At 44.8% G+C, this 12,039-nt stretch overlaps 1 protein-coding gene across 6 annotated transcripts in view; it reads right to left on the reverse strand.

The window, feature by feature from the left end:
• The window catches only part of SPATS2L (spermatogenesis associated serine rich 2 like), a 184,631-nt gene that overhangs the window by 101,135 nt on the left and 71,457 nt on the right, over nt 1-12,039 (reverse strand). Inside the window, exon 1 of one of the 6 annotated variants that reach the window (XM_065930876.1) lies at nt 1,009-1,149. The exons of the other annotated variants lie outside the window; for them this stretch is intronic. The gene's annotated coding sequence lies outside the window, so the exon portion shown is untranslated. Of the gene's footprint in view, nt 1-1,008; nt 1,150-12,039 lie in introns of those variants that run through there. 6 annotated transcript variants of the gene reach the window in all.

Consider the following 12,039-nt stretch of genomic DNA (forward strand, 5'->3'; position numbering starts at 1 on the left):
CCAGAGTTCAGCAACTTGAAACTCCATCCCTCAAAGTTGCAGATCCTCTGGGTTAACCTGAGAAGCCTTGGAAGCTGTGAGTGAGAGAAAGAAGTTTGGGGCCCACAGACCTATTTTCTCCCCTCTCACCACACCTGGTCACCACCCTTGATGGTCTATCAGTAACATAGCTTGATCTCAGTTTTGAATCCAAAAGAAAGGTACAATGATCCCACACTCTGACTTCTTAGGAAAGAACCTGGTTTCTAATCCTGTTATCACTTACAGTTGCTCTTAGAACAGACCAATGACTGAGGCCTAACTATTCAAATCCACACATACATGTCCCATGTATGTAAATAATCAATAGAAAATGAAGATAACCAGAAACACAAGTCCTGATCCTGGCACAATATTTCAACAGCTTAGGAATGTTTGAAAATTTTTTCCTGTAATTTTATACTTTGGCTTTCAATTTTACATATAGTCCAGAGAAAAATAAAGATCAAGGAAATTGTTGACTGAAATTTTATTTATGAAATCTCAGATTGATCTCTTACCTCAGTCTAGATGCATGTTTCATAGTCAAAAACTTATTAGGAAAGATATCAGTCCCAAAGGGAAGAATTTCACTATTTATCACCAATATATCATCTATACACTTCTCCAGTGTAAAATTAATAATGCACAACTATAGTTACCACCAATCACTTCAGTGCAAAGTTATATCAAACTGAACTTACTTATGCAAAGATCTTACTTAATATGCATTAATGCTAGACAGAAAATCTATTAGTTTGTAAAAAAGAGAAATATTCCTTAGGAAAATAAACCCGAAGAGTATAAATTCTGGAACATATGTTTGTTTCAGCATTTCTAATTAATACAATTCAGAGAAGGTTAATATATACAACAACCTGAACAACTGAAAAAGATATTACATATATTTTAATGTATCTTATGCAATCATATAAATTGTAAAAAGTTAACAGTGTAAAAGAAGGTGTTAGCTGCTCAGGCATGTCTTACTCTTTGTGACTGCACGGACTATAGCCCACCAGGCTCCTCTGTCCATGGAATTCTCCAGACAAGAATACTGGAGTGGCTAGCCAATTCTCCTCTCCAGGGAATCTCCTGACTCTGGGATCAAACCAGGGTCTTCTGCATTGTAGGTGGATTCTTTACCATCTGAGCCACCAGGGAAGCCCAATCTCTGTTTTCGATTCTGTTTCACTGTGTGGGCAGTAATAAAAGTTTCACTTTTGTTTCTCTGAAACCTATTACTACTCTTAGGCTGACTTTCCTGTTCTCGGGTGTCCTATTACTTTTCTGGAATGGAATTTAGAGGCAGAGGAAATACATAAGAAAAAAAATTTAAATAATCATTGAAACAATTTTTTCAAGGTCATTTGTGCAAAGTCCTCCAATGATTTATAAAAACCTAATAGAGACCGTCAGTTGGTATGGGAAGGTGGAGGTCAAAAAAAGAAACTTCCTCATGTCATTTACTTGCAAAGCCAGATTTGACTGTGGGCTGGTCTGAACTGGAATGTCCTGTAAAATACTTCCTGGATTTCAAAGGCATGCTACAGAAAAGGAATGTAAGCTGTCTCAACACTAATTTATGTCAATGGTGTGTTGAAATGATAATATTGGATGTGTTGAGTTAAATAAAACATTATTAAAATTTAACTTCACCCATTTCTTTTCACTTTTTTACTGTGACTCCTAGGAAAATTTACACGGCCTGTGTGGCTTACATCTGCTAGAAGCTGCTGTCCTGGAGCAGTGGCTCTTCAAGTGGGCTTCCCAGAGGAGCAGCAGCAGCATCTGAGAACTTGTTAGAAAAGGAAATTCTCAGCTTCCAGAAGGACTGGATCAGAAGCTCTGGGAGGGGGTGCAGCGGTCAGAGCTCCAACCAGCCCTCCAGGGCATATTCAGACCCACGGAGACTAAATTGTGAGATCCACCGCCTGGGAATATTAAGAATGAGCCTCTTCCTTGATCCCAGTCACTACACACAAGAAACGGACTCTCCAGGAGCCTGGACAGATAAGCAGGGTGCGGAGGCTTAGGGGGTGGTTTCCTACCAACTACCTTGTTAGGGAATGGTCTTTTCACCAACATACTAATTGTAATTATAGCAATAAATATGGAGCACTAACATTGTGCCAGGCACTCTCCTTAGTGCTTGACGTAAGTTTATCCATTTAACCCTCATACCCCGATAAAGTAGAAACTGACTATCCCCATTTCATACACGTGAATGCTGAGGCAACAGAGGTTCAGTGACTGACCCAGGGTCCATGATCAGTGACTCAGGCACCGGCACTGTGACTCTGGAGCCCAGAGCCACTGTGCTGAAGACACTCCAAAACCATCACAAACACGGCAGGGAGCGCATTACCTATGAACTGCAGAAAGAATTCTGCAAGGAGAATAAAACCAGTCCCAGTCACTGCCTTCTCCAGTCAGGCAGGGACGTGATGGATGCCTTGTATTATACATTCACAGGGCACACAGACTGCAGAGCGAACCACTAAACTCGCACGGGAATGGGCGGGGATGTACCTATTATAAAGAGATGGCTGTTTTCCTGTGGCTTCTGCCCCTGATGAGAGTGTCAGAAGCTGCATTTAGTGGGCCCTTGGCCAACAAGCTGCTTCCCCGGTTCTATGATGCTGCCCAGAGGCGCCACGACATTCCAGGGCCTAATGTTTAACTACTGCATCTTTCTAAATTAAAGTAATTAAAGTGTCTCTGTAGCCAATTTTTGTACAGCCTTGACAGTGTGATCACATAGATCCTGAGACGGCGTCTCGTGGCTGCCTCGGAGAGGAAGGATCGGGACTGATCTGGTGCTGCCAAGTGCTAGGTCATTTCAGTCGTGTCTGACTCTGTGTGACCCTGTGGACTGTAGCCCACCAGGCCCCTCTGTCCATGGGATTCTCCAGGCCAGAATACTGCAGTGGGTTGCTATGCCCTCCTCCAGGGGATCTTTCCCACCCAGGGATTGAACAGGGGTCTCTCGTGTCTCCAGCATTAGCAGGTGGGTTCCTTCATCACCAGTGCCACCTGGGAAGCCCCAATCTTGTGGGGAGGAAATCAATAATGTGACATGACCGGAAAAGTAGCAGAAAATCTCTCTCCCAAAACAGAGCGCCCCATGATCTCCCAGAGTGCCGATGCCTAAGATGGAAAAACCTCTTAAGAGATGTCTACATTCTTACTTAGGTTATGGCATGCTATCATCTTCTGAAGAAACGGTGACTTCATATGTTAATTTATTTCATTCTCTACTGCCATCATTTGGCCCTTCACAGAGAGGGTGCTCCGAGAGAATGGGAGACAGGACAGGTGAGTTTTGATAGAGATCTAGGAAGAGGCTGCAAATTTATCTATGGGGCCAGCATTCGTCCTGGTGGAACATTTGAGCAGAGGTTCTAGGTTCTCAGAGTATAGCATGAGGGCCTCAGGTCTCCGGCTGCGGAGAAAGAGGATGGAGTTCTAAGGGAGGAAAAGTAATTTCCCTCTTACCCTTTGAGTTCTTAGTTGGGACCCCTGTAATAAAAGACAGATTAATACGAGAAAAACAAACACATGCTTATTAACATGTTTATCTCATGGCATCGCTCAGTTGTATTTGACTCTTTGCAACCCCATGACTGTAGCCGGCCAGGTTCCTCTGTCCGCGGGGTTTTCCAGGCAGGAATAATGGAGTGGGTAGCCATTCCCTTCCCCAGAGATCTCCCCTACCCAGGGACCAAACCCACATCTCTTTCATTGCAGGCAGACTCTTTACCGTCTGAGCCACAAGGGAAACCTCATATCTCATGGACACATGGGAGATAGTCAGGAAAAAGTGAAGAATTCTCCCCAAGGTAGCCTAGAATGCATGATAAATACCATCTTAACAGGGAAAGCCGAGGGGGTATAAGCCTCTGAGGGGAAAGTAAATGATTTTTAGGAAAGACAAACAGGTCCTTAAAAGAGCAGACGGGAGCTATGATAGCTTGTGACAAAGTCTGCTGAGTGTGGTGTCAATTCTAGTCTCCTCTTCTGTGACTCAACACCCTCCCTGGGAGTTTCACCAACCAGGGAGGGAATTTATGGCAACAGAGTTCTTTGGACGCTCTGTCTTTAAGCAGAAAAGCAGAATTCAAAGAAAGCCTCTCCCTGTATTTGCTGTTTTTCAGTGCCCATAGCTCACCAAATACACCAAAGCTGTATATTTGGGAGTACCGTGCTCTGAACTCCCAGCCATGTTTTGGGATGGCATCTTCTCCAGCCTTCAGAGCTCGGGGCCTCTGTGGCCCCATTTAGCTCACAGGTACTCAAGTCTGTACGGGCCCTCGGGGTGATGGGAGCCGTGAGCAGCCGGAGCAGCTGAAAGCTGAAAATTTACCTTAACAAAAAAAAGACATGGGGCTGTCTCCCATATATTTGGCTATTTCTCTGTAAAGATCACCTTTAAGCTGGCCAAGGACTAATTGTCCGGCCCCTTAAGCACAGTCAAGGGGGCTGACATGCTAGCTCAAGAGGGAAACAGTGCTCCCGCTATAAAACCGGGACCTTGTCTAAATGTAACAACATAGAGGTTTTCCATTGCTCAACTTTTCCATTGCTTAATCTCTCTTCCGTTTTGTGCTCTTTCCTTTCACGCCCACCTTTGCCGTTTCTTATCTGGTCTTGTAATTACTGAGGTCTCTCATATTCCAAGTACTTCAGCTCTTTCTTCTGTGGTTTAATTCCCACAGTTTAATAAAGGTTCTTGTGCAGTGCCTTGCTCCTTGGAGGAAAGTTGCTTTAATTATTAGGAATGAGGACACATAAACAATGAAACAGGGAATGGTGACTGAAATATGACTTTCATATGAAGACTCCTAACCTAGACTTTTTTTGCTTAATTTGAAAGGGGGAGAAAAGATCTCAAGGTTGCATTTTTATTCAGACACTTCACTGGACTAAACCCACTCTTAGAACAGCTTCACGGAAAAGCACTTTAAGGGCAAATGTCAGGGAAAAAAATTCACATTTAAAAGCCCTGTCTTTGCCTCTTTTGAAAAGCAGGGTTAGCCTTTGGTTTAGAAATGTCACTGCTTACCAAGTTCTTTGTAGGGGGAAGAAAGAAAATTGAATGTTTTCTTTAAACAGGTCATTAACAGTCAATACTTATTTGAAAAATCCTGCTTCCAGAGGCAGATAAAAGCTTCCAATCACTTAGGATATCACTTGAGCTCATCCAGGGCAAGATGGGCTGATGCAAGTTTCAGACCTTTCTGAGAGAACGTCTTGACTCAACAGCCCCGGGTGCTTGTAGAGGAGGCAGAGTCATCTGGATTGCAAGCCCTTGCACACGCTGCACACACACAGAGTGGTCTGGGAGAGCACAAAGCCGGCTTGATGGCGAGCCCAGCCTTGCATTTTCCATTTTAGTACCGGCAAACGCGTATGAATGAAGATTAACCATTTTTGCATAAAGTGCCAAACCACCTCCTCACTCACTGCAGCAGAATGCAAATAGGAGCAAAAGAGCAAAGGACAGCTAAAATAAACGCGTGGATCTCAGGCCCCTGAGAGCACAGGGGGAGGGTGCACGGCGGGCTCTATTAGCATTCATCTGTGGCCTGATTTTTCTATTTAATTTGAAATTATTTCATTGCATAGGTCTCTGACAGCTCGAGAATATAAATAAATGCCTTTTTCTAAAAGTGACCCAATGCTGGCTCCTGGAAGAGTCTGCTTCTGATTGCTGGGCTTTCAAGCAAACATGTGTTTCCATAGAGATGTGGGTGAGCGGGGCCCAGTGCAAGTACCCACTTGTATCAGCAATTCAATTATGCTCGGTTCTTTCAGGATGCAATGATGTCAGCTCAAGTCTTTACAACAGGCACATCCTCAGAGATGCCTTGGGAAAGGTGAAGTGGCCGGCGTTTTGAGGTTCGGAAGAATAAATCCATTCTCTCCAAGCATGCTATAATAAGCTGTCTGCCCACAGATCACACCGCCTTGCCCACCACCCCTCTACTGGCCATGGAACAAATCCCAAACCCCAGAAGCATTCAGACAAAAGATCAAGCACAGTTCTCCTCACATCCCAGAGCACCAAAGCACCTCATACCGACTCCCCAAATGTTGAAAAGGAAATAACATGCCTTCTCTTTCTTTTCTTCCCTTTCCCCCAGCTCTTTACCCAGCTATGGCAATTCCTACACAGAATTTTTTCTTAATATCTGACAAACATTTACTAAACACCTACAACATGCTGGGCTCTACGGAGAATGCTGGCAATGGTCACAAAATAACACTTATGGAACTCTTCCTGGATACCCCAGGTGGCTCAGACTGAACAATCCAGGTTTGATCCCGGGGTCGGAAAGATTCCCTGGAGAAGGGAATGGCTACCCACTCCAGCATTCTTGCCTGGACAGAGGAGCCTGGTGGGCTACAGAGCTGGACACGACGTAGTGACTAACACACACACACTTCACTGTGTACCCAAGTATGAACTCACTTAATTCTCAGAAAGACCCTGTGGACGAGGTTCACCTTCATTTTATAGAGAAAGAAATGTGAGCACACGATGGTGAGTTCCTTAAGTCACGCTGCAGGCCAGCACCTGAGCCGAGAGCTGAACTCAGACCTCCTGACTCCAGGAGTTCAGTTCAGCTCAGCTCAGTCACTCAGTCGTGTCCGCCTCCTTGTGACCCCTTGAATCGCAGCACGCCAGGCCTCCCTGTCCATCGCCAACTGCCGGAGTCCACCCAAACCCATGTCCAGTGAGTCAGTGATGCCATCCAACCATCTCATCCTCTGTCGTCCCCTTCTCCTCCTGCCCCCAAGCCCTCCCAGCATCAGGGTCTTTTCAAATGAGTCAGTTCTTCTCATCAGGTGGTCAAAGTACTGGAGTTTCAGCTTCAGCATCAGTCCTTCCAATGAACACCCAGGACTGATCTCCTTTAGGATGGACTGGTTGGATCTCCTTGCAGTCCAAGGGACTCTCAAGAGTCTTCTCCAACACCACAGTTCAAAAGCATCAATTCTTCGGCGCTCAGCTTTCTTCACAGTCCAACTCTCACATCCACACATGACCACTGGAAAAACCATAGCCTTGACTAGACGGACCACTGTGGAGAAAGTAATGTCTCTGCTTTTTAATATGGTGTCTAGGTTGGTCATAACTTTCCTTCCAAGGAGTAAGCATCTTTTAACTTCATGGCTGCAATCACCATCTGCAGTGATTCTGGAGTCCAAAAAAATACCTGCCCCCAAAGGAGCTTAAACCATGTGACAGAGATAGATAAACAAGCGAAAATACAGAAAGGAGGAGGTGGTGAAGGAAAGCAGCATGTGGACTCGGGAAATTAGACCTGAAATTGACCTGGCTTAAGGTTTTGGTGCTTAAGTGGTCCTTAAGCACCACAGGGGTTATGACCAACCCAGCTGGCCAGTCTCATCAGAGGGTTAGGGGCGTACTTGCAGTTAGAGGGGGTAGTCTGGAAGTCGGCTTGTTTTTACAGCAAATCTTGAAGGAAAACACTGATACCCATCTCCAAAGAAAACACACGCTGTGGTTCTGCACTAGAGCTCTGGCCTGGCAAAGAAAAGTCCTAACAAAAGCCAGCAAACAAAGCTCTACCTTCACCACCAGTTCAGGGAAGTTGTCTCATGTGTCTCGGAATAAACATCTGGTAAAGAAAGCCACCATCTCTCAAGAGCGTATTCTGGTTCCTTTCTTCTAAGGAACGCACAATATTCCTGCTTCATTCAGCCAGCACCCTTCCTAGTAAACGCTGAATGGTTTTCTCAAAGTAGCAGAGAAAGTCAGGTCCCTCCTACTTCCTTGGAACGTTTGCCCCTGGCACTGACTGAATCACAACAGGCTATGATGGCGTCTGCTGGGAGAGAAATGCTTGGGAGCTGAGGCAGAAGAGAACTGGAGGCAGCCGGACCCTCTCACGCCTCCTCCCCAACCCAGTACCATCGCTCCTCAGCCTCTCTCACAAAATCCGCCTCGACTCACTCGGTAAGGTGTCCAAGTCAGGGCTTCCTGCGCACGGCTTGGCTGCCTTTCTCAACAGACAGATAAGCCTTTCCCCTGAACTGACCACCTTTATCAACTTGCTTTTCCTGCGTCCAGTCATCTTAACAGTGTGACTCAGGTGGAGTCGGAGGCTGGGGTAGGTAGCAGGATCCTGAGTGTGCTGGCTGGGTAACCGGGGGTGGGACGGTGGCTGAGGACACCTGAGGCTTGGAGGGACTCACCTTCTGCGAAAATGCTTGTTTCCTTTATGTAAAACTGCCCCGTGCTCTGGCTTTCAGGCCTCTGTTAGCGAATGCTCAGCTTTTCGTTCTTCTCCACTAGGGGAAGGCGGAGCTGTAAGATTGAACTTGCAACTTTTACACCGACTGCCCCAGAGACTCAGACACAGTGTGGGCTGAGACCGCAGTCATCCTTTCAAAGGTCAGTTTCTGAGACTGTGAGTCAGTTAAGGGCTTCTAATCTTCCTGCGACACCAGGACAGCAGGTCAATCAATCAGCAAACATTCCTCGCCCTGCACCTCCTCCCTGTTCTAAAACCTGTTCCTGGCTCCAGACCTGACTGGAGGCAACTGCCAGCTAAATGTACACCCACTGAATAAGGTGCTACTATGTCCAGGGGTGTATACAATGTATTTTGGGTGATGCTTTCACCCAGAGGAATGAAGTTTTCAAAGTGGATTTTACCAATGAAAAGCCTGTGTGAGGAGCCTGGGGGCAGGGATAACCATCGGAACTCAGAAGAGAGAAGGCATTCCCGCCTGTCAGGCCTGAGCCACCTACAAGCACCTTAGTCTTATATATGTTTGTTTGCTGGTTTGATATTTAAAAAAAGAAAGAAAGAAAGAAAGAAAAATCACTCGTAAATTCAACACATTCTGAGAAAGGCACTCTTTCTCTTTAGGTTCAGGCCTCTCCTGGACCCTATCGTCTCGCTAACCACTCCGGGCAGTCAGCCAGAGAGCCCCATAGGCAGCCGTGTGGCAGGGGTGTCTGTGTTAATTATGGTGCCATAGTCACCAGCCACACAATATCTTTGGTGGTGGTGTTCAGTCGCTCAGTCATGTCCAACTCGTCACGACCCCATGAGGTGTAGCACAACACGCTTCCCTGTCCTTCACCATTCCCAGGAATTTGCTCAAACCCATGTCCATTGAGTCAATGATGCCATCCAACCATCTCATCCTCTGTCGGCCCCTTCTCCTCCTGCCTTCAATCTTTCCCAGCATCAGGGCCTTTTCCAGTGAGTCAGCTCTTCGAATCAGGTGGTCAAAGCATTGGAGCTTCAACTTCAGCATCAGTTCTTCTAATGAATACTCAGGGTTGATTTCCTTTAGGATTGACTGGTTTGATCTCCCCTTGCTGTCCAAGGGATTCCCAAGAGTCTTCTTCAGCACCACAGTTTGAAAGCATCAATTCTTTGGCGCTCAGCCTTATTTAATGACTACTGGAAAAACCATAGCTTTGATTATACAGACCTTTATTGGCAAAGTGAAGTCTCTGCTTTTTAATATGCTGTCTAGGTTTGTCATAGCTTTTCCTCCTAGGAGCAAGCATCTTTTAATGTCATGGCTGCAGTCACCATCCACAGTGATTTTGGAGCCCAACAAAATACAATCAGTCTGTCACTGTTTCCATTTTCCCTCATCTATTTGCCACAGAATTGGGGTCCCCTAAATGATCACAAAGAGGAAACACCGCCCATTTTCTGCTATTCAGATTCTTCCTTATCTTCTTATGATAGAAAATAAGTAACTGCAATTTACCAAGTTTCAAACTCAACCCTGCCTCTGACTGATTTGGGGACCTAGGTAAGTTACTTAAACTCTCGACACCTTCGTTTCCTCATCGGTAAACTGAGGATGTTAATAGTAACTACTTCAGAGTGTAGTAATGAAGGTGAAATGAGTTCATATTTTTCAAGTGATTAAAATGGTGCTTGGGGCATATTACATGCTATGAAATAAATCTAAATAGATATATAATCTCATCAATTCCTCCATAGCATTTGTGGTTGCTTTCCTCCATCTTCACTTTGCAGGTGACACACTAGGCCACAAAAGGCTATGACCATGCATCTGGCCAGTGATGGAGCTGGTCCTTGAAACACAATCTTCTGACCACAAGTTGCCCTCACGTACATACACCCCTCCCTCGCATGGACGCTGCCACTTTTAAAAGGAGGCGAAGGGCAATTCCAGGTAGCTGTGGGTGGCAGCAGGAGGCTGAGGCCTGACTGCAGCCTCCTGAGACAGACAGAGACTCCCAGGGCTCGGGGTCCACAGAGGCATTTGTTTATCATGTTCTTAAAACTGCAGCACAAGCCAAAGTAAATCCAAGACTGTAATACCTCTTCTTTGTAGAATGACTCAGAAGCCCTTGCCAGATCACAGCTTCCTGCCTTGGGGCTAGGAGGTGTGGTCAGTGCTCTAGTGACCAAGTTCATCTCCAAGGTACTTGTCTTCAGAGGGCAATGAGCAGCTATAACGCGGAAAGGACAAAGTTCAGATAAAGTCTTAGAGCTGATAACAGAGCAGCCCGAAAATGATCAATCTCCTCTCATACGTGCTGATTTTAGGGAATTGTATCAAGATGCATAAAAGACAGAATTAACATGATTTTAAGTCCTTGAGTGTATTCTAATGCAATCACAGATTATAAAACTCATTTTGACCGATAGGTTCAAAATTCTAGACGTCATATTCACTGCCTTAGTGAATTTTATTTCAATTTCTAGCTATAATAAAAAATAAAAATTTGCCACCTGAAATATATGCTGTTTTGGGAAAATTAATAAGTACTTTAGAAATGAATTACAGAAAGAATCCCTTCCTTTTAAAAAGCTTGTCTCTGATCAATTCAAGTTCTTCTTTCTCTTTTCTAAAGTACTTAGGAGAGTGTCCTTGACCTTTGAAATGTTCAATAAAGACACGTGGAAAAAGAGGAATAAATGTCCTCTCACTTTTAGTTTTCCTTTCTTGGTTGCAATGAGTCTTTGATAATTTATTCCCCGGGTTTCAACATCAAGTATTGGGGAATCACTTAAAACAAGCATTGTCACCATTAAAACAAGCGGTGTCAAATGCCACTCTAGCCACCTCACTTACACACCCTCCAATCCACTCCTCCTTCTCCCCGCTTATCTCCAGCCCAGCAGGGTTCCAGTCATGAACACTGAAGCCCTCTGTATCTTCCCATATTGGACCCCATGTATCCCATGTCCTTAGTCAGGTAACTTCCCCAACATCTCCTACTTATTTTCTTAACTCAGAGAATTGTATGCAGGATAATCAGGTAGCTAGACTAGCCCTCCAGTTCGCCTCCATCAAAGCCTATGCTCTGTTTGGAAAATGTATCTTTTCTGTGGAATATAAGGAAAAAAGAGTACTTTCCAGCCCAATGCTAAACACATTTAACCACTAACCTCACCATGAAACACTCTCTAACTCCACCTACAGACATGGATTTTTGTTGCTGTTGACACCCTTGTGCACACTATGGGTTCTTTGTAAAGCTTCCTTTAGATACAACAATCAGAGGCCTGAAAGCATACACCTTGCTCTGGTCCCAGCCTGCCTATGACTCAGCTCACATTGGGTGAAGTTTAGAAGGCACCAAATGCTCATGACTGTCCATAAGCCACAGCGATATATAGTTTAATCTCTTCCAAATCATTTTTCTAAAGACTGAATGAATCAAAACTGGTTTTGTACAGTAGTTCAAATATTGTACAGGTCTCTCAAATAAATATAATACCATATATTACTTCCCTTTGGAAGGCTTTCTGTTAGTCATCCAATCTACTTTAAAGCAATTTTGAGGTGTAAATATATTAGGTTTTGATCATTTGTCTGATGAAAAAAATCCAACTTTCACAGCCTTGATCCCATTTATACCCATTCTTGGCAGACTGATAGAGACAAACAATCAGGGCTGCCTGGATTTTTTCACTAATGTGAAAAAATTCCATTACCCAGCTGTAGAACAAGTCCTTTGCGTGTGCTTCCCATGGGTGGACA

This window comes from Muntiacus reevesi, chromosome 3, assembly GCF_963930625.1.
Source record: "Muntiacus reevesi chromosome 3, mMunRee1.1, whole genome shotgun sequence".
In the NCBI taxonomy this organism is placed as follows: Eukaryota; Metazoa; Chordata; class Mammalia; order Artiodactyla; family Cervidae; genus Muntiacus; species Muntiacus reevesi.